The sequence below is a fragment of the Manacus candei genome, unplaced genomic scaffold (assembly GCF_025592945.1).
Source record: "Manacus candei isolate 608988 ecotype Guabito, Panama unplaced genomic scaffold, ASM2559294v1 h1tg000014l, whole genome shotgun sequence".
Taxonomy (NCBI): domain Eukaryota; kingdom Metazoa; phylum Chordata; class Aves; order Passeriformes; family Pipridae; genus Manacus; species Manacus candei.
In genome coordinates, this window is record NW_026138062.1 from 18,881,508 (window position 1) to 18,909,402 (window position 27,895).

General features: G+C 45.5%; 2 long non-coding RNA genes across 20 annotated transcripts in view; one reads left to right on the plus strand and one right to left on the minus strand.

Annotated features, from left to right (window-relative positions):
• The window catches only part of LOC127467403 (uncharacterized), a 91,555-nt gene that overhangs the window by 26,944 nt on the left and 36,716 nt on the right, over positions 1–27,895 (minus strand). For 8 of the 12 annotated variants that reach the window (XR_007903095.1, XR_007903094.1, XR_007903092.1 and 5 more), the window contains one exon: positions 22,754–22,841. This is a non-coding gene — a long non-coding RNA (uncharacterized LOC127467403). Of the gene's footprint in view, positions 1–9,922; positions 10,026–18,426; positions 18,501–20,579; positions 21,357–22,753; positions 22,842–27,895 lie in introns of those variants that run through there. The other 4 variants (XR_007903100.1, XR_007903105.1, XR_007903102.1 and 1 more) reach the window with 4 other exon arrangements.
• The window catches only part of LOC127467404 (uncharacterized), an 89,761-nt gene continuing 78,010 nt past the window's right edge, over positions 16,145–27,895 (plus strand). For all 8 annotated transcript variants that reach the window (XR_007903114.1, XR_007903113.1, XR_007903110.1 and 5 more), the window contains exon 1: positions 16,145–17,114. This is a non-coding gene — a long non-coding RNA (uncharacterized LOC127467404). The remainder of the gene's footprint in view (positions 17,115–27,895) is intronic.

Consider the following 27,895-nt stretch of genomic DNA (forward strand, 5'->3'; position numbering starts at 1 on the left):
CAGTGGGTACATGAAGAGTAAGACAGCCTTTAGGAGACTTAAGTTGTGGCAAGGTCATAGCTGGAATACTGAGTCTAATTTGAGATATAGAAAAAGAGAAATTGGACAGAGTTCAGAAAAGAGAGAGAAAAATTGTCAGAGGTCAAAAAAAAATTACACCTATGAAGAAAAAGCAAAAGGACTGCCATGGTTTAGTTTACAGATGACTAGAAGACACACCAAGAAAATACTGTCAACAAATTGCATGACGGATGTGTGAAATCCCAATCCCTGGATGTCTTCAGGACCAGGCTAGACAAGGAAAAGACAGAGGGATAGCAGGTCATCAGGGCCTGCTGAACAGGGACAGGTTAAATGATCTCTGAGGTTTCTTCTACCAATGTTTCCTAGTATACAATCATTCTGCATCTTCTAAACTTTTTGTTGTGAGTAGTTGTGTTTAGAGTAATTGTGCAAAGACCAGCATTTTTCATTCAGCATCCTTGGAGCTGAATGAACCTGAGCTTTTTACTTGTTATAAATTCAGTAAGTTCACTTCGTCTCAGAGTTCACTGCGCTAAAGCTAAGGCAGTTAGACAGCCTGCTTTTATAATGCTTTCATTGAATAAATTTGCACAGCTGCTACCTAGAGTCTACATTATTGCTCAGCACCACTTTGTTAATTTGGAATCCAGATCTGGTGACTGATTTAGGAAAACAGTTCAGCTAATCCCTAGTGAATAGAAATCCTCAGCCTAAGATTGTATGGCTCACCAGATTCCCACACGTGCAGATGCAGCAGCTGCCTTGCAAAGGGAAGTTAAAATATCAAGCACAGACTTCAGGGGGTTTTCATACGACATGCTTATTTTCCTTCCCCAGACATCTAGGGCTCCAAAAGGAAGGAGCAGACACAATCACAAACTTTCCAAGTAGACAACTTTTGTAGTAAGGTGGGAAGTGCACGTATGTGTTCTAGAAAGCTCTTTGAGGGCAATGACCTCGGCAGGAGAACATTCAGGGCTAGTGTTAAAAAAACCAAATTCTGCTAATTAGCCTTTTCTTATTTCTTCAATCAGCCAATACAATTACCTTGCATACTCACATGTTTTAAACTATCTCCATGTAATTGCCTTCTGCATGATAAAACACATTCAGGCAGAGTTCTATGAATTACAGTTCCTCGGTGAGAGTTTCTGGGAGGGCATTCATTGTTATCCTGTGCAGATTGCTTCCCGCCTGATAGGAAGCCCTTTACTGATCCACAATCTGCTGAGCTTTGGGAGACCACACAAGGCCCATTTCTTCGCTCAAACTTGGTATGAGATGGGCAAGCAGCTGGGATAGGCCAATCAGTCAGCCATATGTTACATACCATACCTGCTCCTGCAGTAGCCATCCAAATTCAGAAATAAAATAATAAATGTAATGAAAATAACTATTTTACTTACAACAACGAAAAGCCATTTCTTCCTTGAAATTATTATTACAAAGACATACTAACAGCTCTCAGATACGTCCTTCTGATTGGCACTGTATTAGCGAATAGTTCTACTGCAGCTGAAACTAGTTTCTATTAAAGACCAGCAAAAAACTTCCACCTATCCACACTCAGGATAATATTCCTCAACTACGATTCTTTCTATTGTCATATTTATGAGTTTAAGAGCATTATGTAAGTTTTGCCTAGTTATATATTGATTTATATATGACCCTGGATATCTCAGATACGCTTCACTCTTCTCATCGTTGCTGTGCTCTCCCACCACTCTTATTTTCACTTCCCCTACATATTTTCTTCCACTGTTTCTGAGATTTCTTCTTTTTCCTTCCAAATGAAGCTGTATGGAATTAATCTTAGAGGTTACTTTTCAATAGACTTATGTTTCTCTCCTGTTCTCGAGATCAAAAACATTCACTGTTGCAATACTCTCACCTCCTGCCAATTACAAAATGGAGCTCGGTTCTCCAACAGTGCAGTGCAGGACACTAGATCAGAATAGCTGAAATCTGTTCATTAGAAGCAGGATATTCTTGTCCAGGGTTACCAGCAGATATACATTTACAGGTGCAATGAAAGATCTTTGACATAATGCCTAAGAAAAAAATGAGGCTCAGAATCTAAAGCTACACAGACACCTATCTCCTACTGCCCAACAAGAAATACTTAAACAGGAGTCAAATGCTCAAGGATCCCAGAGATCAATTATTTTCAGAGATGCTACAGTCTCAAGACTCTTGGGAGTCTTGAAGCTCCATTGCAGTGAAGAAGCAGGTGGTCTCAGAACCCTGCAGGGTAATTAGTCAAAGGACTATTAGTCAAGGGCCTATTAAAGATGAGGGCTGGAAGCTGGTCAGTGCACGTACCAGGAGGAAGGTTCCTTCTCAGAATTTGACAGGTAGGACTGCCACCTTCTATAACAGGTATGAGGCTCTGGAACTAGAAGACCAGACAACTGAGAAGGTTGGTGACGGTCCTTCTGAGGTAGTGGGGCCTCCCAGAACAACATCACCTGCACCCTGCATCAAGACCTCTTCTGTTAACAGGTGTAGTGTGTTTCTGTGGCTGAGTTTTGGGGGCTACAGGGGTGGCTTCTGTTAGAAGCTGCTAGAAGTTTCTCCTGTCTGGTGGAGCCAATGCCAGCCGGCTCCAGGACGGTCTTCCTGCTGCTAGCCAAGGACGAGCTAATTAGGAGTGATAGTAATGCCTCTGACAACATATTTAAGAACAGAAGGTTATTGCGCAGAAGAATTCCAGCCAGGGAAGAGCGGAGTGAGAACATGGGAACACGAAGGTAGACAACAAGGTCAGTGCAGGAGGGAGAGGAGGTGCTTCAGGCAGCAGAGCTGAGGCCCCTGCAGCTCATGGAGGACCATCAGGGTGCAGAGACCCACCTGCAGCCCATGGAGAAGCCCATGCTGGAGTAGGTGGATGCATGAAGGAGGCTGTGACCCCGTAGGAGGCCCAAGATGGAGCAGGGTCCTGCTGGAGACCTGCAGCCTGTGGAGAGGGAAGCCCATGTTGGAGCAGGTTTTTCCCAAGTAGGACCTGTGGCCCCTGTGTGGGACCCACATCGGTACAGCTCATTCGTGAAGGACTGCACCCCGTGAAGAAGTGAGCCACAGGACAGCAGTTTGGGAAAAACTGCTGCCTGAGGGATGGACTCACGCTGGAGAGGTCCATCAAGGACTGTCTCCCGTGGGAGGGACCCCATGGGAGCAGGGGAAGGACTCCTCTCCCTGAGCAGTGGCAGAAACAACAACTGCCCATAACCTCCAGTCCCCATCTCCCTGCACCGCTGGGGAGGAGGAGGGAGAACATGGAAGGAGGGGTGGGGGGAAGGTGTTTTTAAGACTTTTTTACTTCTCATTCTTTGGCTCTTATCCTGTTAGTAATAAATTTAAGTACTATTAAGTACTATTAGTACTTAAATAGTACTATTTAACTACTATTCACTTTCAGTCTGTTTTGCCTGTGAAGGTAATCATTAAGTGACCTCTACCAGCTGTTATCTCAACTCATGAATCCTTAGCTGTTTTTTTTTCCTCTCTCCTCTGTCCAGTTGCAGAGGGAGAGAGCGGCTTTATTGGGTACCTGGTATCCAGCCAGGGTCAACCCACTACAACAGGAAAAGAAGAGTAGTTGAAATAGGAGACTCCCTTCTAAAGGGAATGGACCCAACTCACAGGGAGGTCTGCTGTCTCGCAGGGGATTGGGTAAGGGACATTACTGGAAAACTCTCCAGTCTAATAACATACTCTGATTACTATCCGCTATTGATTGTTCCAACTGGCAGAGATGAAATAACAAAGAGAAGTCCAAGGGCAATCAAAAGAGACTTCAGGGCCTGAGTCGATTGATAGAGGGATCAGGAGCACAGGTAGTGAAGAATTTCCTCAATTCTTCCAGTAATGGCAAATATTGATAAGAATAAGCAGATCCATCAGGTCAACGAGTAACTTCAAGGTTGGTGTAATCAGAAAATCTGAGGGGGGTTGACCATGGGATGATCTACTTAACAGCTGGTCTATTGACATGTGACAGGATACACCTATGTCAGGGGGGAAAAAGAGTTCCGGTGCAGGAGCTGGTGGTTCTTGTTGACAGAGCTTTAAACTGGCTTGAAAGGGGGAAGGGGACAAAACCAGGCTCACCAGTGGTGAGCGATGGGATGGTGTGCCGAAACTTGAGGAAGCAAGCACTAATGGCATCCCTCAATCTGCTTCACGAGGTGTTGGCTACAATGTACCACACCTGAAATGTTTCCACACCAATGTATGCAGCATGATGAACAAACAAGAGGAGCTTGAAGCTTTGGTCCAGTCCCAGAGATTTGATACCTCTGGCATAAGCAAAACCTGGTGGGATGAGTCCTGTGACTGGAGTGCCCTGTTGGCACTTCAGGACAGATAGGCAGGGCAGAAGAGGTGAAAGAGTGGCACTGTATGTAATAGAAGGGTTAGAATGTATGGAGCTCACAGCTGGCAATGGCACAGTTGAGAGCCTCCGAGTAAGAATCAAGGAGCAAACTAATAATGTGGATGTCATTTTGGGAGTCTGCTATAGACTTCCCTGCCAGGACGATGATGCCAACAAATTATTCTTTGAGGAACTAAGGGACACTTCCAAGTCAACTGCCCTTGTCCCTGTGGGGGACTTACACTTGCCAGAAATCAACTGGGAGCATCACGCAGCTGGTACAACTCAGGCTAGAAGATTCTTAAAAAATCTGGGTGAACAGGTCCTCAGGGAGCCAACTCAGAATGATGCTCTCCTTTATCTGCTGCTTGTCAACAGAGTGGATCTCATGAGAGAAGTGGAGATTGGGGGCCATCTTGGTCACAGTGAACACAAAGTGATTAAGTTTAAAATCTCTGTTGACAGGAAGAAAAGTGACAGCAAAACCTAAACTCTGGACATGAGGAGAGCAGGGTTCAGGCTGCTCAGATTTAGTAAGTAAGGTCCCCTGAGAAAATGTTTTTGCAGGTGCTGGGGTCTATCAGTGCCAGTCACTCTTCAAACATCACCTCCTAAGGGCACAGAAGCAGGCAATTCCCAAATGTTGAAAGTCAAACAGGTGAGACAGAAAGCCAACTTGGCTGAGCAGGGATTTTCTCTTGGAAATAAGGCAAAAAAGGAAGGCATATGCCAGTGGAAGCAAGGCCAAGTGACATGGGAAGAATACAGAGATGCTGCTTGCCAGGTAGGGAGAAAATTTATGCAGCCAAAGCTCAGCTGGAGTTGAATCTGGCCAGAAATGTGGGGGGCAATAAAAAGAGTTTCAAATACATTAATGGCAATAGGCCGTATAGAAATATCATTGGCCTGTTACAGGATGGGAATGGTCACCTCACAAACAAGGACAGAGACAAGGGAGAGGTGTTCAATGCTTTCTTTGCCTCTGTCTTAAACACAGATGATGAACCAAGGGTGTCTCAGTGCCCTGAGATGGAGGACTGTGTGAGAATGACCAACTCCCAGACAATCTTCAAATTGTGCAGAATCTGCTGCTCCAACTGGATCCCTACAAATCTACAGGGCCTGATGGGATTGATTCTGGAATCCTCAAAGAGCTGGCTGATGACATCACAAAACCTCTCTTGATGATTTTTTGAGTGGTCTTGGGAATCTGGAAAGGCCCTAGCAGACTGGAAGTCAGTGAACATTGTCCCAGTTTTCAAGAAGGGCAAAAAGGAGGACCCCAGAAACTACAGGCCTGTCAATCTCACTTCAGTGCCTGGTAAAGTTATGGAGAAGATTATTCTGAGAGGTATTGAAAAACACCTGAAAGACAACACAGTCATTGGTCACAACCAGCATGGCTTCATGACAGGAAAGTTCTGCTTATCAAACCTGATTTCCTTTTACAACAATGTAACCCACCTAGGTGATCAGAGGAAGCCAGGGGATATAGTCTTTTTGGATTTCAGTAAAGCTTTCAACACTGTCTCTCACAGGATCCTTCTGGACAAAATGTCCAGCATGCAGCTGGACACACCACACCATTGTGTGGTGGGTGAGCAATTGGCTCACAGGTGGAGCACAGAAGGTAACAGTGAATGGGGTAACATCAGACTGGCGACCAGTCACTAGTGGGGTTCCACAGGGCTCCATCTTCGGCCCTGTGCTCTTCAACATCTTCATAAATGGCTTGGACACAGGACTGAAAGGGATACTAAGCAAGTTTGCAGATGACACAAAACTGGGAGGAGTCATTAACTCCCTTGAAGGAAGGGAGGCCCTGCAGAGAGACCTTGACAAATTAGAGGGCTGGGGAGTCACCAATCATATGAATTGCAACATGTACCTGAGATAGGGCAATCCTGGATGTATGTACAGACTGGGGAATGAGGTGCTGGAAAGCAGTGCCACGGAAAAAGAGACCTTGGAGTCCTGGTCGATGGCAAGTTGAATCTGAGTCAGCAGTGCCCTGGTAGCCAGGAGGGCCAATCGTGTCTTGGGGGGTATCAGGCAAAGCATCACCAGCCAGTCAAGGGAGGGAATTGTCCTGCTCTGCTCTGCACTGGTGAGGCCTCACCTTGAATATTGTGGCAGTTTTGGGCATCACAATATAAGAAAGATATTAAGCTATTAAAGAGTGTCCAAAGGAGAGCCACGAGGATGGTGAAGGACTTTGAGGGGAAGTCATATGAGGAGCAGCTGAGGTCACTTGGTCTGTTCAGCCTGGAGAAGAGGAGACTGAGAGGAGACCTCATCACAGTCCACAACTTCCTTGTGAGGGGAAGAGGAGGGGTAGACACTAACAGTGACCAGTGACAGAATCCAAGGGAATGGCTTGAAGTTGTGTCAGGGGAGATTAAAGTTAGATATTAGCAAAGGTTCATCACCCAGAGGGTGGTTGGGCACATGGAACAGGCTCCCCAGGGAAGTGGTTCCAGCACGAAGCCTGCCAGAATTCAAGAAGAATTTGGATGATACTGTCAGGCCCGTGGTGTGACTCTTGGGAATGGTCCAGTGCAGAGCCAGGAGTTGGACTTGATGATTCTTGTGGGTCCCTTCCAATGCAGCATATTCTGTGATATTTGGGGATCCGGGCCTACGGTCCCATCTGAGCTACCCAAGCCCCAAATAATTCAAGATGGACTCAAGTGGAGGAAAGCTTCATGTGAAAAACTTTGCAGAGTTTCTGACCTAAACATACTTCTGGGTAGTGAATTAGGTGTTGTGGGTCTGTTTTCTGAAATCTGTATCATATATAGCCAATGTGTACTAAAAATACATGTGTTACATGTGAAAAGCATGGGCCTATAAAAAGCTGTGTTGATAGTTTAAACCTATGTTTTTTGTAGTGTCACACATAGCTGAGCCACTCTGTGGCTCTTTCTGAAATGTACAAAAAAAAAAACCAAGCTGTATTTACTAAAATAATGTAACTAGCTTTTGATTAGCAAATACTTTCTGAATATCATTTTACACTGACAAGACTTCCTTTTCATATAACATTTTATAATTTTCACCTTTAGCTAGATATAGTCATGTCCAGACTTCAGGAATCTAGACTTTAAGGTAGTATACAAAGTTCCAAATCAAGGGCTTCAATTTGCTGTGAAATACAGGACGAAATCTGGACTCTCAGAAGAGTGACAAACACACAGTTGCAAACTATATGTACTATATACGTGCTAACATTAAACCATGTAGAGTTAGGTAATACAACAGGCCAGGCATGCAAAGCTTCTGAAATCTCATTTCTCTCTGGAGCTTGCGTATCTTAAAGTAACAATTCAAAACTGGTTTGAATTTTAGGCCAGAAGCTAGCATCTCCTGAAGCACTGAGCATTGCTAGTATGAGTGAGCACTTCAGCAGGACCAGTACTATTACAGTTGCACATTGCAAATCTGCCCAGCCGCAAGCACACACATTTCATTACCCAAACTACTTTCAGTTCTGTCTATGCAGATGTACCTTATAGATACTGAAAATTTTTCCATACATTAGCCATTTAATACACTAATCACGATGGTTACTCTTCCTTCAATTCCCTCAAGAGCACTTACTAATTTATGACTGAGAAGTAGTATTAATTAATCTATTAAAAGCAGGAACGTTCAGATGTATGCAGAGAAACACTTTTTCTCTGTTTACTCTTAATTTACATCTTGATGAGTCAAATCTCCACTGTTACACTGCCAAATCAAATAAAATCTCACCATCGATTAAAGTTGTCCTGTGGGATTGTACAAAGCACACATCTTTAATGAATTGAAGTGGCTAAATGCACATGGCCAAGAAAGAACTGCATTCTATATCTCTAAGCAAAAGTAATGAAGAAGATATTTTTTTCCAGAGCCACTGGCACTTAAGAGTGCAAATCATTTGCAATTTCAATAGATGAGTATCGGTGGAGTAGCCCCACCGAGCTGGAGCGGGGATCGCCGGCGGTGCCTCTCCGGGTGACCCGCGTGGGCGGCCCCGCGGCGGTGGGCGAGGCGGTGCGGGCGGCGGCCAGGGGTCTCCAAAGGGGAAGGTGGGTGGGAGAAAAACCGAACGAGGGAGGAAACCACAAGGTGTATTGGGTGCAGCTGTACAGAAGGTAGAAGGGGTTGATGTTATCAGCCGCCTTTTCGAGCTCTTGGCTGCCTATCAATTTTTACACAGAAGAGATGCGGGATGCGAGCACTCCTTGAACGCCGCACCCCGGCAGGCCCGTGTCACCTGAGAGCCAGTGGAGAGGCTGCGGCCAGCTGTAAGGAGCCCTGGGCGAGCTGCGCGGAGAGCCCGGGACCGGCTCTGCAGACCAGCCTTTCCTCGCACGGACCCTTCGCAGCGGCCGCAGAGGCCGGGCCGGGCCGGGGCTGGGCCTGAGAGTGTCCCAGTGAGCTCTCCGCTGGGAGCGGAAGAAACGGAAGCCGAGGTTCAGCCCCTCCGCGTCCCGGCCCAGGTGTGGCGGCGATGTCACAGGCAGCTCCCCCCTCCCCGCCAACCCTGCCCGGCTCGGCCTCATTCCGACCCGGTGCCTCCCGGCACTGCCTCCTCCCAGCCTGTCCCGCACTGCTCCAGCTGTCCTGGCACCGCTCCGGCACTGGGCCAGGAGGTACCAGCACTGTCCTAACTGTTTCAGCACTATTCCAGCCCTATCCTAATCTGTGACAGGACAGTCCCAGCACCATCCTAACTGTCCTAAGACATTTCCAGCACTGTCTCAGATCTTCCACCACTGTCCCAAGACAGTGACAGGGCAGTTCAACCTGCCCCAGTTTTGTCCCAGCACCGTCCCAGGATGTCCCAGAACTATCCTAACTGTTCCAAGACACTACTCGACTGTCATAGCATCACCCCAACTGTGCCAGCACTGCCCGAACACAGTCACAGACTGTCTCAGCGCTGTCACAGGCTTTCCCAGTAGAGTCGTGGACTGTCCCAGCATAGTGCCAGCATTGTCCCGGCACTGCCACAGCTCCTCCTGTGGGTAACCCATCCCACGCGTCCCCGGAGTGCCTTAGGGAGAGGTTCGTGCCCCGTGCACCAAGCAGGAGGCACGAAACGGAGGGACTCTGTGATGCAGCCCTCGGTGACAGCCCCAGGGCCACAGGAAGGGTTAATCGTGCCCTGGGACAGCTCATGACCACTATCACAGAGAAAAGCACGGGAAAAGCAGATAGGATCTCTGCCGATGGGACCCACCACCCGGCTGTGGTGTTCGCAGTAACTGTGCTGGAAAGACCAGCAATGCTTCATCTCCTCCAGGAAAGTCCGAGCACGGACAAACCCGCAGCTCGGGGTGTCAAGTTTGCAGAAAATGGCCGAAGACACTTTTTTTGGTTTGGTTTGGTTTTTTTTTTTGGGGGGGGGGGTTGGTGGTTGGTTGGGTTTGGGTTTTTTTACATTTTCTTCCCGGAAAGAAAAACAATAAGCTGAACCCGTCTGTCTGATGGTAAATACTGACCAGCAGCAGCAACTGGAGCTGAATCACCAACACTGCCAGCATGTCAGCGGCAGTGTTTAGAGAAGAGAGGGAGAAAGGCGAGATCTCCGGGCTGCCGCAACTGCCTCCACACCCACTGCTTTCACTGGCTCGAGTATCTGCGAGAAAAGATAAGAGGCTGGTGCAGAGAAACAATAATTGAAAAAAAAAATTTAAAAAAGCATTAATGACTTGGCAATAGCTGCAGAACCACCGGCCCCAGCCGGGGCGCGCAGGGCGGGTGGCAGCGTGTGGCAGTAGCGGTGAAGCAACCAGCAGTCCCCTGTCCCTCTGCCCTGCACAGGGCGGCCAAAGGGGCAGAGAGAGAGCGGGGAAAACGAATCCCGGCCGCCGGGAGACCCCGCTACCCCGCCGGGAAACCTGCGGAAAATGGAAGCGGCGTTCCGGCGGTAGCATGGACGGCAGGACCGGCGGTGCTGAAGGAGGACTCCCCTGCTCTCCAAGAGTGATGGAAAAGGAAAGACTGAAATTCTCCCAGACACAAACGTCTGAGTTTCGGCGGAGTGATATGGAAATGACTGTCATTTATTACCAGGTCATGAAGGTTTATCTGGCTTTTCGGGGAGTGAGAAGTTACGTTTCGAAGTGGTGTCGTTGTTTCTGTCTTTACCTATTTCCAACACACTGGAAAGTTTCCATTCGAGCAATTTGAACATTTTACAGTAACCACTTTTTTCCCCGGAAGCCAAAACCAGCCTGGGAAGCAGATCTGCAGAGGGCTGGCAGCTGCTCTTCTCCTCGCTTCGTCTGACGAAGAGTTGAGGGTAGGGACGGCTGCAGTGCCAGGACCCCCCGGGCCCTGGCCCTACCCCCGCCTCACTGGGAACTGCGTCCGGTCGGCATCAGAATCGGGCCCCTCAGCAGCTCAGCATCTTCCCCGGACTAGTAAATAACCCAGAAGCAGCAGCTAACTCAAGTCCAAAAGGTTACAGTTAGATAAAAAAAAAACAAAAAAAAAAAAAAAAACAAAACACCATAACCACAAAACCCAAAACAGTTGTTGCTGCCTTTTTTTTTTTTTTTTGTATAGCGGTATTCCAGCTTTTCCCAGCTCTCTGTACTTCTTTGCTTAATTGTACCGTTTGACCTTCTGCTAAAAGGAGGTGATTCTTCGCTTCTTTCTACATGTTAAATAAATTCTTATGTACCGGGAGAAATGAAATACCATCGTCAAGGTGCTGAGTATTTGCATTTGGTATTTTTAACGACGAGATTTAAAATGGCATGATTTTACGTCAAATAGAAAGATAACATAGTCGTCTGTAGAACTCAAAGTACCTAAACTTACACCCAAATTTAAGCAAAATTTGACAGGAGACGAAACCACGCCCCAATGTCACTGGGGCGGGAAAGGGACAAGGGGACACATAAAAATATGGGCTTGGGGACATCTCTGAGGACAAGGGTGTCCGAAAACGGAACGCTGAGAAAGCTGACATCGAGGGGATGAGCTGGATGTTGAGCCTGGCACGAAAGCGAGCCGTCACACAGAGATTTTGTTATTATCAGCGAAATCTTTGGACTGGGGAACGAAAAGGAGAGAGACACTTAATATTTGCGGCTGGAGAGAAGCGAGCTCCCCACGCCCATGGTCCCAGTGCCCGGCAGCCCCTCTCCGGCCAGGGGCGCTCGGCAGCCACGAGGGGGCATTTATGAAATTACACCCCCTGGTCTTAGTCACAGCTCTGAAATAAAGGAAGTTTAAAAAAATTCAAAAGAAAAAAGAAAAGGAAAAGATAAGTCCTCGCTGTGACATTGCTTATCCAAACCCAGCTTACTGTATTTCTTTCGCTAAGGGTCGTCATTACTTGCTGTATATATCCTGCCGCCAGTCAATCGTGACGAGAACGTTTTAAAGCCCGCACTAATTTACAAAGAACAAAGGCACTTAGCAGCTACGCTAGGAAAGAAAGAGAAGATGGGAGAGGAAAAAAAAAAAAAAACAAAAAGAAAGAAAGAAAAAAAAAAACCAAACTCGACTCAATTGAAAATAACGATTTTGTTCTTGGACGGCTACCAGGATTTTCCTATTACAGTCCCGGGACTTTGATTTTACCTCTGTAACATCCTGAAAGGCTACAATCTCTTTGCATACATTGTATCGTACCTTTTCGGTCCTGCAATAGGGAGCAGTACCGAGCTGATCGCAGGCTCGCCAGAAAGCTACTTTGTTCGGTAAAAGAAACGTGATGAGGCAGACGGGGTTAAATTAAACCTTGCAGAGATCCAGTTGCTATGAGCAAAAATCACCCAGTGTTTAACAACCTGGTCGCACACGCTGGATATAGACAACGGTGTCTGAAAAAATAATTACGAAATTACGCGGCTCTAGACACACCCAAAAAAAATTTCCAGACCGGAAAAAAAAAAAAAGGCGTCCCAAAAATCTCAGTAGAAGTGATCGGTGTCAACCGCGGCTGCTGATCCTTCAGCTTCGCTTTGACACGCAGATCACGTCCATTCTCTCCACAGGTTTCCCAAAATCTCGCTTTTAGAGCCATTCTGTGGGCTTCACCGCACGGAGAGCGATTTGGGGGAGCGGAGAGGGCTCCGCCGCCCGTCCTCACACCGCTTCGGGGCTGCCCAAGCCCTCTGGAGGCGTTTGAGAGAGGGGCAAGGGGAGGTCAGCGGGTCCTGAGGCTGCCTCGCAGAGCCCGGGCAGTGCAGCCCTGGAGAAATAGCGGGGCTCCCGCAGAACTCCCAAGAAAACAGCCGAGGAGGAGAGCGGGATGCCGGAGTCGCTCTCGCTTCGCTGGAAGTGCAGACGCACCGTGTCAACCCTGGCAAAGCTAAAACGCTTCTCACCCCCTGTTTCCCCACACCCTTCTCCTCCCCAGCTATATCTGGGGGGTTTTATTGTTAAGTTTGTTTTCTGTTGGGTTCTGGTTGTTTTCGGGTTTTTTTTTTACTTTTTCCTCTTACTTTTTCCTTTAAGCATAAATGTCTTCTCTCCCCTGCCCTTGACATTTGGGGCTTGTGAGCAAGGAGAGCTCTGAAGTGGAGGTTACCACCTCTCTCTTTCCGTGACATCAGGGGGAATTTTACGGGTTCTTTGAAAAATAAAAAATCAGGCACGCAAAGGCGTTGACTTTATTTGGTGGTGGTTGGTAGCACCCGCCGAGCGCAGAGCCGGAGGTGGCTGCGCGTCCGTGGCTCATCCCCACGGTGAGGAGCAGGGACGCACCCCAGTGTCCATCAGCAAACCCATCTGGTGGGAAACGGGACTTGGGGAAATGCCACCACCCATCGAGAAACAACTCTTCCCCGACACTCAAAATCTGAGGCAGCGTTTTCCTGCCCCCCCTCCCTGCTTAGGGTCACGGGGAGATGTTTTCAATCGCTGTCTCCAAATCTTGCTGGTTTCTTAAGAAGGGAGACCGAAGTATCACTGTTGCAGGAAACTCACAGCTACTAAAAGTTGTCGGTTAAGATCGTCGAATCAACACCCCACCACTACTGTGAAATTTTCTTTAAAAAAAGGAAATTGGATTTTTCTGTCTCATTATTAAATGCAGTGAGTTGCCGTAGTTGGCACATAAAATCCCCAAAAAGTTTCTATAAATACACCAGTCATAATGATAATGATACCAGGAGCAGCGCTCGGAGAGGTGTGCAAACACGGTAAACGCCTGACCGGAAAATCCAGGCGTTTGGACCTAAGTTTTGTCGTTTCAGTTCTCCTGCTGATGGCAACGGAGTGTCGATAAACAAGAAGTGAGAATTGAGGGGGAGAGGCAGGGGGTAAAGGAGAGGCGGCCAGCACTGCTTTCCAAAGGCGGAGTTTTCTGAGGTCATTTCATCTCGACTCTTTCGTCTTTCTGAATATCAAAGAAAGCTGACTGGATGATTTTCCCAGTCCCTCGCCTGGCCAGGGTAATGCGGTACCTTGGCGCACAGATTACTTTAATCAAGATGTTAAAATATTCTGAATTCTTCCCCTGACGCTGATTGTGCGTTTAATAAACGGTCAGTGTTACTGTCCAAGCTCTCTGCAAACTGGCTTAAAGTATGAGCTTGACAATGTGAACATCTGGAGCTTAATCGCTGCTACTTTTATAATACATTACAGAAGAAATATGGAAAGTTGTTTAGTAAGATTTTAATTGGAACTTCAGAGTTTCCTTCTCTATCGTAAGAGCAATGCAGTGTGCAACATGTAATAACTTTCCCCTATAAGGCATCTATTGTCCAGTGCAGGAAACAATCGGTATCCCTTCAGAAAATAAAGTATAGCTCTTAAAAACTTGGGGAAAAGACCTTGTCTTCCACTTAAACCAGTACTGAGGCAAGCAGTCTGCTCTGTCCGCAAACCTGGTAGGGGAAAAAAAATAAAAAAGGCAGCGGAGGCATTCCTGACGGCAGAAGTGAAACCATCTCGATCCAGGCGACTTTGTTTGTAAACCCGGGAAGCAGCGAGCCCGGGCGGCGGCGGGGGGGGCGGCTCCGCCCGCGGGGTGCGCGGCGGCGGCAGTGGGACCCGCCGGGGCTGGGGCTGCAGCTGCTGACTCAGAACAGCAATGTAGGTCATAACGAGTTTCCTTAAGTTACCTAAGTTCCAACAATTCAGCTTTTCTTCAGAGACTTTCAAAGTGCTGTTGTAACATTTCTGAACGCCGTGACTTTTGCTGAAGCTCAGCCGCCGGCTCCGAGCCACCGGGCTGCGGCGGCAGCGCCCGGGGCGGGCATAACCTTTTCGGCACTCACGCCTTTCACATCTCGCTTTTATCATATCTCGCCTATTTCCACCATAACCCTATTTTTAATTCTTTTTACTCTTTTGTCTCGGAGTGTAAAAAAAAAAAAAAGTGCCAACGCTTCGCACTTCCATTTTCTTCTAAATTTTCAGAACAGAAGCAAGCTAATTGTCTACCTACTCTCTACTTAGTTCAGTTCTTTCCAGGAAGGCTTATTCACGGTTCACAGTTTGAATCTATTCTTTTATTACCACTGTTTACTACTTTCCACCACCAATCAATTTTTACACCACCAGTTAAAAGGCTATTAAAAGAGTTCAATTTTGCCATGAGTTTTGTATGCAAAAGACGGATCCGTCTTTTGAGTGACACCCAACAGTGTAAGTCTTCGAAACAGGTAATTTTCGTTATTTTTTTTTATTATTTCTTTTTCTCTCTCTCTCTGTTTGTTTTTTTCCCAGCCACCAGAGCGGTGAAAGAATTGCCTCAGTCCCCACGGAGAGCCCACAGAAGATGAGCAAGCGTCGTGTTCAGTCGCAAGAGCAGCGAAGTGGGACGGAGATCTGGCGACGAAGTTGTAGAGGAGAGGAAAACCCGGCATCAAGGGACACTTCAAGAGAGGAACCACACTAAAGGAATGTATTTTATTCACTCGGAGCTTTCCTCGGGCATTACCTGCTCTCCCCGCTCCTCAGGGAGCTCCCCAGCAAACAGGGGCCGTGCGTGGGCTGGGGTGGGGCGGGAAGGGGAGATTTCCGAGGGACTCGCACTCTCCCCCAGAAAATCATCATCGCGAAAGCATCCGTTGTCCCGAAGCATAGCTAAGAGGGGAACTTATCCGCCCATAGAACTCACGAAAACAAGGAGCAGGGAAAAAAAATCCAAACCTCGCCCGGTCCGACGGCTGTATTTCTCCTGGGCGCACACATCGCCTACGAGTGCATCACGGGTGTTTTTAAGGGCGATCACACAACCAGTGTCACGGTCAGGCATGCCTCCAGCCTTCCTCCTTCCTTCCAGCTCCTCTCTAACCCCGCGGTGACACCCCACTGGCCTGGGTGCTAGCAAGGGAGGATTTCCTCGTCTAAACGTGGAAGGACTTGCCAACCGAGCAGGAATCCCGTAGATGTTTCCCCGAGCATGTTACAAGTAGCAGTACCAGCAGACCCATGGAGCCCCGAGGCCGGAGCCGGGAGCGCTTAACAGGTTCGGGCAAGCCCGGTCCCGGCCTCCGCCCGCCCGGGACACGGCGGCCCTGCCTCCTGGGGCGGAAGGGACGAGCCCTCGCTCTTAAAAAAAAAAAAAAAAAAAAAAAAAAAATTAAAAAATACCCAAACCTACCAAAAAACTGAGTTGAAAGAAAATAAAAAAGAATACATTTTTTTCCCCCGAAATTTGCTACCCTGCGCCGTCGGAAAGTTCCCCCCGTACCGCAGCACCCGAGGGCGGTAGCCGAGGTGACCGTGAGCGCTAAGGATCAGGAGGGAAACGAGGGGTCGGTAAAGCTCGGCACCCCTTTGGGAACACGTTCCCCCAGCCTTGGCGGCAGTGGAAGGCCCTCCTCTGGTGTTTGCAGTTTTCTTTGTTTACATTCAGTTTAGAAACATTGGCCTTCGGCCAGCAAAGCGATGGTTCCCTTCCTCCCGCTCCCACTCCTTCTCCGGTGGCGGAGAAGAGACTTCTACGTTTCACGACCCCCAGGTTTTAAAATGTTTTCCTCTCGGCTCCCCAGATTAACCCTTCGGGGTCAGCTCGTAAAGAAAACGGAGCCGGACCGTGCGTGCACCTGCCCTCGGAGCTCCCAGCCGAGAGGGTTCGCAACAGGTTCTACCGGAGATGGAGACGGAGGGTACCGGCGAGCCGGCGAGCACCGAATCAAGCGAGGGGGCCCTCGCCGTGGCCGCGCCGCGCTGCTCGGCGCGCCTCGCCTCGCCGCCCGCGGGGCGGTGCTGTGCGGCGGCAGCCGGGCGGGGAAGCGGCGCGGTTCTCCCGCCGCCGCCGCCGCTGCACCGCCCGGTTCCCCCCGTGGTCGCGGCGGCGGCAGCGGCGGCGGGTGGGGGAGAGCCCTGAAGTAGCTTGTACTCGCTGGGCTTGTATGTCCCCTCGCTGCCCCGCTCCGCCCCTCCACCCCGATATCTTCCCCCCACCACCCCTCGGCGAGGAGTAAGTGCCACCGCTCCGCCTTCTCCTTTTCGCAATGTTGACGCAATCTATAAATAGTGGAACAAAAGGACCAACTTCCTCGCAGCTTTGCTGAAACTGCACAAAAAAGGCAACCGGGGGGGGGACACACACGGTTATTTTTTGATTTTATTTTTCTCCGGTTAAAAGGCGAATCCTCCTCCTCCTTCCTCCCCCTCCCCCCCCCAACCCCTCCCGCTACTGGAAGATTTTTTTTCCCCTCGCTGTCTCCTATACTGACAACGTCCTGCGAGCGGCTGTTTTGCTTTTGCACTGAGAGAAGAGCTTCCCCCCTCACCCTCTCTTCCGACAGTAAGTGCCATTTAGCTACTGCCTTTTCGGGGGTTGGGGGGCTGCCTGCTTGCCTACCTGCCTGCTGCTCCAGAGAGCGGGCAGCAGGGACCGGGAGCTCCGGGAAGGGGGGGAGGTTCGGGGGCGCTTAGTGCGGTGAGGGGACAGCGCCACGGAGCGAGTGGGGATGCGCTCAGGGGGCACGGGGCGTGGGGGCCCCGCGGATTTGACTGGGGAGGGCGACTGGTGAAATAAGGTGATCGGGAGAGGGGACGGCTGCCGCTACCCGCCGAACAAAAGCTGACGCTGATATTAAACGGGCTTTTGTTAAGAGGAAGTGTGTGTGCGTGCGTGTGTGTGTGCGGGGGGGGACACCCCGCCCGCTGCAAGTTGCCGTGCGGCGGGAGGGCACCTTAGACTTGTTTACCGCTCGGCGCGGCTCTCACTGGCGTGTTTACCCTTCACACACGGCGCGGGGCTCCCCTCCTCCCCCACAACCCCATCCCTCCTCCGTGCCCCGGGGAGGGGAGGGATGAGCGGAGCGGGATTTAAAGGGGGGGTGGGGGTGCGCGGTCAGGAGATGTTGATACGATCACGCGTAAAACACCCCCCCCCTCCGGTTTGCAAGTCGGATCGGTGCAAGCGCAGGCAGTCACTGGCCGGAGGGAGAATTACATCATCCCCTGCTCCAGTGATGCTACCTTTCGTGCCGCTACCATGCGCGCAGGGAAACAACCGGGGGCGCGCCTCACACACACAACCCCCCCCCCCGGGCCGGCTCGGTGCCACACTGGGGTGGGGGAGATCGGGGGGTGGGGAGGCGCTCCCCCGCGTCATTCACACACACACACACGCCCGCCCGAGTGTTTACAGCGCTCACACAGCCGTATTGTGACGTCGCCTGAGTGACAGCCCGTCGCGCCAACGGGGGGGGGCGCGGCCCCCCGACGCCGCGGCAGAACACGGGCGCCCCGCCCGCTCCTGCCCCCGCTCCGCGCCCCGCGGGCACCGCGGCCGTGCGCGGCCCCACGGAGAGGGGGGGCGTGCGGAGCCCCGCCGAGCCCAAGACTAAACACTTCGAAAGTTAAATCCAACTCACACGCCCCAGCACCGGTGTGGTTGACACGATGCCGATTAGTTTGCGTTTATGACGTTTTCTGACGTTTTAAGCGCTTACTGTACGCCCGAGAAGCGATTTCTCGTGGGAGAGACGAAGCGTATTTGTAAGCGTGGGGTGTCTGTGAAGTTACACCGCTGATTCGAGTCCGGGACACCCCTCCGAGAGCGAGCCGGGACGCGGGGGCCGGTCTCTCGCCGGGAAACATGCTCCTTAAGTGACTTTGGCACAGGGAAAACGTCGGCGTAGAAGCTGTCATATTGATGGCCCTGGACACTCCATTGTCCAGACTGGACAATAAGTTTTTTTTTTTAAAGGGATATAGATTTAAGTACCGAGGACAAAACCTAAATTCCATACATGGTATGCTTTCCCCAGCGTTACAAGTGTAATGTTATAGGGTTAGAAACTTGTTGCAATATGCTACTGTGTTGGGAAAAAGTGTCTGTAGTGTTTACTCAGTCTGTGAAAATATTGAAGCAGTACTTACCCACTGCAAAGTCAATAAAACTGTATCACACTAAAAACAACAAAAAGTGCTTCACACATTGATATTTCTCAAGAATTGTCTGCCAGAATGCAGCAGTGTAAAAATTATTGCTAAAACATCAGCATTTACTTGTTGCAAAATTCAAGTAACCATGAAGCCCTGTTTAATAGTACACACAGTTTTTAATGTGTTAATGGTTTGGGTTTCTTCAAAGTGTATTACTTTTTGAAGTCTGGGTGTTTCTATTTGTGCAGAAAATAGACTGAGAAGCTTTGAGCTCCTACTGTTACAAAAGTTAAAAGGAAACAAAGTTGAGCTGCTAAGTCGGCAGTCTGGAATGAGTCAATAGTATCTCCTTTGTCCTGCTAGCTTTCTCTGCTGTGGTGTATCTTTGCTCTATTTCCTCTGCACAAGCAAATGAGGATTTCTACCCTCAGCATATTTAATAGCCTTTATAGAACTCCTGGCTTCTAAATATTCTTATCTACCAGTAATATTTGAATGTCTGCCTTTCCTAGCTGTATACGACAGTCATAATACCATCAATGACAGTATGCTCACTTCTTTAACCACATTTTCCATTATCTATAATTAACGGACCAAATTATTCTTGCTTTATTGTAGTAAGCCTTCATAAAAGAAATCAATATGCCTTTTTAAAGCATTCTATCATCTTGATTTTTTGTTTTTTTTTTTTTTTTTTTTTAAAGATTGGGCCAGAGACATGTAGATGTAGATAATTCCCCTCCCCCCCATTTTACTTGGGGATTCCCTGGGAGTCTCAAAGGGCAAGGAGGTAACATAGCTGGCTTTTACAACAGGATGACAGGGCCTGACACAAGGTCACAGAGAATCTATGCTTGGCTAGCCCTGTGCTCCAGTTTTGTTTAGCTGGTAGCTAGTCCCTTGAGGGATCAATGTCAACTTAAGCATGCTAACTTCTACAGGCAATGGGTTGGCCAGTGCCTGAGAGTTGTGACTGGCTCCTGCAGGCTCCCTACTTCTGCCGCACTTGGAGCTTGAGTGTTGGCTGCCAGGCTGCCTTCGTGGCTCTGGAGCTTGTCACAGAGAGAAATCAAAGTGGCAACAGTAGAAAGCAAGCCCCAACACTGTCTGTTTTCTGAAAACAAAAGGTGGGTAGATGTATTAGGTGGATTGACAAAGCAGCTTGGGCAGGGATGTGGCTTAATTGACTGAGGCATAGAAACTGGAGCCAACTCCCATCACCATGAGCTAAGTTTCTGTGTGCCCTCAAATTCTGGCCTTGAATTGGTATTAGTTGTTCCATAGATCTGTCACATTCCCAAAGATGATAAACAAATGTCAATTCAATATTCCACATGTAAAAGTATTGGTGTTCAGCAATTAAAATATCAGCATACTTTCTCTGTATTACATATGTATATCCTAAATTAACCCATTAAGGGAACATATATGTGTGTGTGTATAAATCTATGCACACACACATACACACCTTCTCATATTGATAGCTTTTACTGGTTTAACTATCAAAAAGCATTGGAGATTAGAGTTGGATTACTAGAGTTCAAAGAAAAGTGAATTTGTATTAACTCACTGGGAAGTTGAAACTTGTATTTTAATATATACAGTACATAGTTTTATTTATTTTTATGTTAGAGTATGAAGGCTTTATAGGTCTGCAAGATCAAGATAATTTTTTTGTTTATAAAAATAAGATTTGCTTACGATTAATTTATCTAAGTATGCTTTTCTTTTGATACTTGAAGTACATAAATGAGTAGTTTAGCACATGATTATCTGAATGACCATTCCTTTCCTTTTTCACACTTGAAAAAGATTATCAGTCAGCTCCTGCTGTAGTGTTGTATCTGTGACCACTCTGACTGTACCATTTGGTGCCTGATACTTTTTAACTTTTTTTGCCATCTAAGTCTGTACTTCACTCACCAGTTCTTTTAAAAAAATGCAGTCCCATAATTCCCGATGATAACAAGCAGTTTTCTCTGGTGACCAGAGAAAATGCTATGGATTTCTAAACCTTTCCTTTAAAACTCTAAACATATTTATATCTTTTTATTTGTAAAGGGTGTTACTAACTTGCATTTGGAAGTTTGACTGATTCAGACAGCATAGTTTTCCTGGTTCTGCAAGCAGGCAGTTCCAGTGTTTCAGCTTCTGCACAGTAGCACTTTAACAAGCAGCAGCCATGCATAACTAACAAGACTGCAAGTCCAGTTACTGCTTTTTAGAAGCTTCTACCCAGCTCTTATGTTATCCAAAGTGTCCATTTTATGTTGTTGCAGCCATATGACAATACTATTAACAGCAGGAAAGTGCAGTAGTTATTTACAATGAATAAGATACCGGGGGGAGAAAAAAAAGTTTAAAAAAATGGAGCCTGGGGCACAGGAAGAAAGCAGCACAGCTCCAGCTATCCTTTTATAGTAACTGGTGTTTTGTGGAAAGTGGTTAAGAAAAGAAAACTCTCTCTTCCTTCAGCAGTTAGCCAGTGATGGCATGATCCTTCTAACTGAGGACTGATAGCATTCTTGGACAAACCTTTATGCAGGTTTCATTTCTAATATTTGGAAATGAGCAGTATTACTTTCCTCAGTTCCTTCTCTTAAACCTACTTCTGGATTCCGGGTCTTATCCTCTAGCTATATTGATAGATCTGTGATAGAACAGTTTCAAATTTGGCATTAATGCTTCATAAAAAGCAATATATATTTATGAATATTTTTAAGCACTAGTTTTCATTCATATTTTATACACGTACAGCTAACATTCTGAGTAAGTATAGATGATATTAGCTAATCAGGGCATTACTTCAAAATGTGTACATAATGTGTACATAACATACACCTGGCACAGATTAAAAAAGTGCTCTCAGCATGGATTACAGGTACAAACAAATATTTTATAAAAGAGGAATGGAAATTAGGAAATCAGTAGTAGTTCATCAGATGAGAAATATGCCTTTAGACTGCATGAAGAAGTAAAAAATAAATGTGCTGAGAACTAGGCAACACTAGCTATCAAAACAGAATATCGAGACCACTGTACTTTTTCAGGACTCTTAGTATCCTCATTTTGGGCTGAATTTGGGTATTTGCATGAAAATCTTTTCTTATAAAACAGTAAATTTCACAAAGATTCCACTGTATGACAGTGTACTGATTGGCTGTCACAACTACTGACTAAATATTAATTTTGGTAGTCTTTCCAAGTTAAATCTATAAGCTCCTATATCTGGATAACTTTTAAAAACCTATCCACAAGTGAAACTCTCAACAAAACAATTTCCTGACTTGCACATTGTCCATCCTCGTTTTAAAAGATTTGTTTAGTAATTTCTTTAATCTGTCAATTTTACTTTTATTAGTTGGATGGAGAAATATTAGATAGTCTCTTTTGATTTGAAGTGCATTTCATCTTAGCTTTACAACACTAAGCAGAGTGACAAACACTGCAGACTAACTAACTACATTAGTGCAATCACTTTGGTTTCATAACTCCTACAAATTTCAATCCCTTACAAGCAACGATTTACATACCAGTGAGGGAAAATGAAAATGAGGGGGAAGCTCATTATGACAATGTAAAGTGTATTTAGTTTCTCCTAACACAGACTAGATTAAACCTGGCCTATGTCATAAGAAATGTGAAGGGTGAGAGCAGAGGGTACCTTCTCATTATGGTCATGCACAATTAATGCTCTCTTCACTCAATAGAGAAAACCAGACCCAAAATGGGAAGAAGGATCTGGACTATTATTCTTTCACCTCTGCTCTCCACCCCCACCCCTTGAGCTGTAAAGAAAGGATCAGGTTGCACTATTTTAAAAGCTGGTGCAGTACACACACTTCCTCAGTATATTGGCAAGCACTGGGAGAAAATCTCTTTCAGAGCTCCCCGCAGGAGTTCATACTGCTTCATAACATCCTTTAGCTAGGACCGTGACTTATCAACAAAGCTGAGCCTTCAACTGAGCAACAAAAACTTCTCCCAAAAAAACACACAATATTTTTAGGGACATATATGAATAACGATATTATTGAAATAACTTACCTTTGACACATGGCTTTGAATGCTTCACACTTGATGCAAGTCATAAAAACAACTATCACAATAGGTCAGCACTACAGGTAAAGTAGACCTGTAAATAAATTAAAAAAGAAATTAAGCAACTTAGGATAATTTCCTGAACACGCTAAATAAACTGAACTGATTAACGCACTAAGAATATAATCACTTTTATCCTACCATCTGAGTGCAGATTGCTACTTATTGGTCTTACAGACACTTCAAGTTAAATCATACTGCTGATGTTAAATCTACATCAGAGTGGAAGATGGATGGTGTTTTGGCCAAGGTTTGGAATGGGAGTTTAAACAAGGGCCATAATCCTGTCCTCAACTCAGAATTTCACCACTGGCTTTTTGATTCTAAGATAGGGACAATTAAAACTGTTCCATCTCTCACTGAATCTAAGAGACAATGCTTATAGGATGCACCAATACCACACATCCTAGGGTTATAAAAAGCCTAAAATAGGTAAGATCTGAAATAAGTGAAAAATCTGAAACAGTTCCTGAGGCAAGGCACCTAGTTAGCTGTGACTACTGAATGTCAAAAGGCTAATCCAGCTATGAAGATCTCTCTTAAAGGAGTTCTCATGTTGTATCATATCCCCACATAAAAAAGAAACCCAAAATTACAGTGACTGAAATCCTCACCAGTCTTCCACACTCTTCACATTAGATATGAAGACCTGAACTGGGAAGGGGCACTAAAAGCCTCATATCTCACCAGGGATCCTCCTGGAGGAACTATGGAAGGAAGTCATGAGCCTCCTCCTGTTGGAATAGGGGAAGTTTTGGATGCAGTGGAAGAGTCAGTACAAAGCACTGCATGAATGCTGGGCTGAGTCAGTGGCACTTGGAGGCTAGAAGGGCTGTCAAGAGGCCCAGCAGCGAGAAGGTATAAATCCTGTTTAATCTTGCCTCAGCCACTTCTACTTGAGCTCTGAGAGTTTTACAAGGAGTAAAATCTCATTCCAGGCTTAAAAGAAGCTTGAGGTCTATAGATAAAAAGCTGTATGTTACACCTAGGTATTACAATTTTAGTTGTTAATAATACACAGTTTCAACATATAGACTGGCAGATACTTCATTTGAAAGTAAGAATTAAAATCATGACAGGTTGTGTCATATGACAAAAAATTTACAGGTAGTAGCAAAATTCTCCTTTTCTCATGCATAAGAGTCATCCTTCTAAAGGGAGAGCCTGCTGGAAACACGCAAGAGGCACATGAAAATGGAGGGAGAGATAAGAAGTTTAATGGAAGATATTGAGTTGGATGACTGAAGTCTTCATCAAATAAGAAAGCAGTCTCCTATCTACTTTCTGATGGTGTGTAAATGAATGAATCAAAGCCCACACATTCTCTTGCAAATCATGTCACAAGGATTCTACCTGTCTATGCCCCTGAGGTCATGAGTGACTATGTATTGACCTCTGACAGACTCCTGCTGCCTTTCCTTTAATGCAGCGAGCATACACCTCTCTAACCACATGAGTGCTATACATCGCATACTGCCTACCCTTCCTTTCTTTTAGCGATTTATACTCCCCAAAATTTCCTATAATCCTGTGTATTTCTCTACAGCCTTTCCTGAACTGAGAAGTTTCTTGATACTTAAGTAGATGGGTTAAGGAATAAGGAAAAGCATAAGAAGATATTATTACAGGGAGAGTCCCAGCAACTTTTCAGAAAAAGGAATACTTTATTTCAAATAAAATAAAATTGTTTTCAACTGAAAGAGGCTCATGTTCATATTATCACTAAAACTTTTGCTGAAAGGGGAGAAAACAGTAACTGTAGGCAGTAGTTCAAAAGGAAGTTCTGTTACAGTACAGACCAAAAAATTTAAGTTCTTACACTGTATAAAATATGTAATTATTGCTGAACTTCTGCATATGCCTTAAATACTGAGCTGTGAGTGTGGACTGCTCTTTAATGTGTTCAACAGCCTTAATGCTGAAACCTATACAAGGAAATAATTATTACAATAGCATTCACAAAGCACAAAACCGAGATATTCTTTCACTGAAACTTCTCCAGCTCCAACAAAGACAGCATTCAAAAAAAAAAAAAAAAAAAGAAAAAAGCATTCCAAAGACCACTGTAGATGCTGGACATAGACCGATTCTTGAGTCAAAGACAGACATCCGCCAGCCAAAAGGAATAACTCGAACAAAGGAGAGACTTTCAAGTTTCAGACTTTCAAGTTCAAGACCTCTAATTTGAACTTATCTGTTTTCATATATCAGTAGGTTCAGTGGAGTTAGAAATATCCAGTATGTGTAATGAAAACAATCCCTATCAGTGGATACAGCATGAACATGATAATATATGTTTTCCAACCCTAGAGCAATTGTCAAGCAATTACTATTTGTCAAGGTAACACAGTTGATAGTCAGGGTCATCTAACCCTAGGTCATCTCCTTCTACCTTATTCTGAGGCAGGTCTCAGTAACTCAGCTGCCCAGCTTTCTTTGATTTGCTCTGAATGTAATTTGCAGATGCAGGTTTCTCTCCCTACACACAGTGAGGAAACCGAGGGAGGCGGTGGCAGCAGCAGCAAAGGGTTGCACTTTCTGCACCACGATGGCTCATATAAGCAACAGCTGCTGGGGTTTTGTTCTAAAACGAAGGAGGGCCTGTGCGGGTCAGAGGGGACTCCTGGACAACTGATTATTAACCAGGGCTTTCTAAAGCACTTGCAAGGCCCATATTGTGTTTGTTTAGGACCCAGAACTACAAGTGCATGTTATAAGCAGACTGGATGAATTGGTTTGTGTCCCTGAGTTCAATTATCAATTCTAGCTAAAACAGAAAGGATAAGAGCTTTGTCTTAGTAAGCCTATTTTGGTCTGGTTTTACATTTCCTTTTTTTTTTTTTATTTTAAAGGCCCTTATTCAACTAAATATATCCCCTATACAAAATATGATTCTTTTTGCTATCCAGATTGTGATTTCATGCCTGTACAATTTTTATTTAACCATCTATATAATGAACTTGTGATTCTTAATCTTTACATTTTATAATATAAAATTAATGGCTTCTCTTTACTATGACTTGGTCTTCCAATTATAATTTATAAAAGTGTGTGTGTAGATGGAAAATGGAATTCAATCCAAATGTAATAAAGAGCCCTTCATTTTTTATCAGTTAAATTAAATAACCATAAATGTACATAACATTTAAGAAAAAAAAAGTTATCAGAACATGCTGCATTGAAAACAGATTCATTCAGCAAGAACTGATCACTGCTAGTTCGTGAACTTAAATGATTGTTTCTGGCTGGCACAACCTTCAAGACTTTGGAACTAGTACATCTCATCCTCTTACAGATTTCATTCATGGACCTGAAGAGAACAAATGACATTACCTGCTTTTTCATCTCCCAATGGATTTTTCAACTTTGAACATACTAGTCATTAACATAAACTGGATGAGTACATTAAAAGAGAAAAGGAAAAGCTATCAGAAGCAGGTTCCACATTCTGCAGGTTATAGTTCCAACTGCTCTGCCAGTGACTTCCACCCCTTCAGCGGTTTGACTTTATCTAAAACTTTGGCATAAAAAACCGTGCAACTCAGTATTTTTATTGTGTTATTTTAAAATACTATAGTAAATTTAACTTTAATACTGGCTCCCTACTTTCATAATTAAGCAGTCTTGTTAAAAAACCAACATTTAATTTAAATAAAGCATACGTATAGAATTCATTAAAGACATATGAATCATTCCAGGAGGCCACAAAAGGAACCGAAAATGTGAATTCCTTCCTTTCTTTTTTTGTCAGCCATTTACACTACAGTGTGTTCAAACCAGAATGGGTTCCTACTGTGCCTGTCGGTGTACATACAAAGTTAAAGAGACAGAGCCCTGGCACAGAGGTTTGCCTTCATTTCCTCAACACCTGAGGAAATAAGAGGTTTGCCTTCATTTCCTCAACACCTGAGGAAATAAGAAAACAAACAGGATAGGGTTTTTTTTTTTTAGTGCACTGGCTGTTCAGGTGCAGATTTACCAGAAGCAGGAGGCACAGGTTAAAAGGATACTATGGTGAGTTCTAGATCCTGCCCTGTTCCTCCATCCATTCTTCCCCTCCCCAAGCTCTAGCTGCACCTATGCCTATCTACTGAAAATTGGAAGGACTTCTGGTTAACCAGGGAACTGAACATAAGCATTGACCACCTTAATCACTGCTAAAAATAGAGACTTCCCATTAAATTTCCTTGTTCTTACTTAGTGACTTAGGAGGATAAGCTGTCAGGACAACTTCCTAAGTTTAAAGGAAGAGAAGGAAAGTTATTTCTGAGAATGTCCAAAGGCTTTGATCCTGGCTTGCTGTATTTTGGAATAGATCTGTGGATTTGATTTATTCACTTTACAAGGATCAGAATGAAATTCCTCTTCCCAAATTACTGTGATGGAAACAACACTATCCCACAGATTTTTTATTAATTTTCTTGCTGTTCTCTTTGGCAGGCTCAAAGATTTCCTTTGAAATAAAGAAAATCTGAAGGCCAGCATAAGGAACAAGTCACTACTCAGAATTACAATGGTAACAACAAGTTTCTAGAGAGATGAAAATGAAGAAATTTTGGTTTAGGTGAAGGCAAAATTAAGTGAGGAAAAAGAGGAGAAGTAGAGGCATTTCATTAACATGTTATAAAATCTTTGAAATACTACGGACTATGAAGTTAGCAAAGCTGAGTGTGCAGTAAAAGGAATGAGAATGACTGAGATTGACTATAGTTGATTGAATTTTAAAGAGGGCAAGGTCCTAAAAGTATTTTGTTTCATTTTTGCAAAGACTGTGAGTAGGTCAAGATGCATAAATAAACATTACTTTAAGAATACTAGAGAGGTCAGACTGGTTCAGGCCAGGCATACACTTGGCCCATTTACCTATCTACAACAGCTGTCATAAGCCAATTCTTATCCAAATATTCTCTCAGTGAACAGCAGGCCCAGGACAAGCACATTTGATAATGCCCATAGGTTCCAGCATCCAACTTTGTTTTACCTTGGAGGGTTTCCTGAACCTGATGTGGTTTGTCTAGTTAGTGACCTTTACTAGATCTCTCTGCCAGGGTCTTGTGCAGTCTCTCCTTAGATCAATGAGAACTTCTT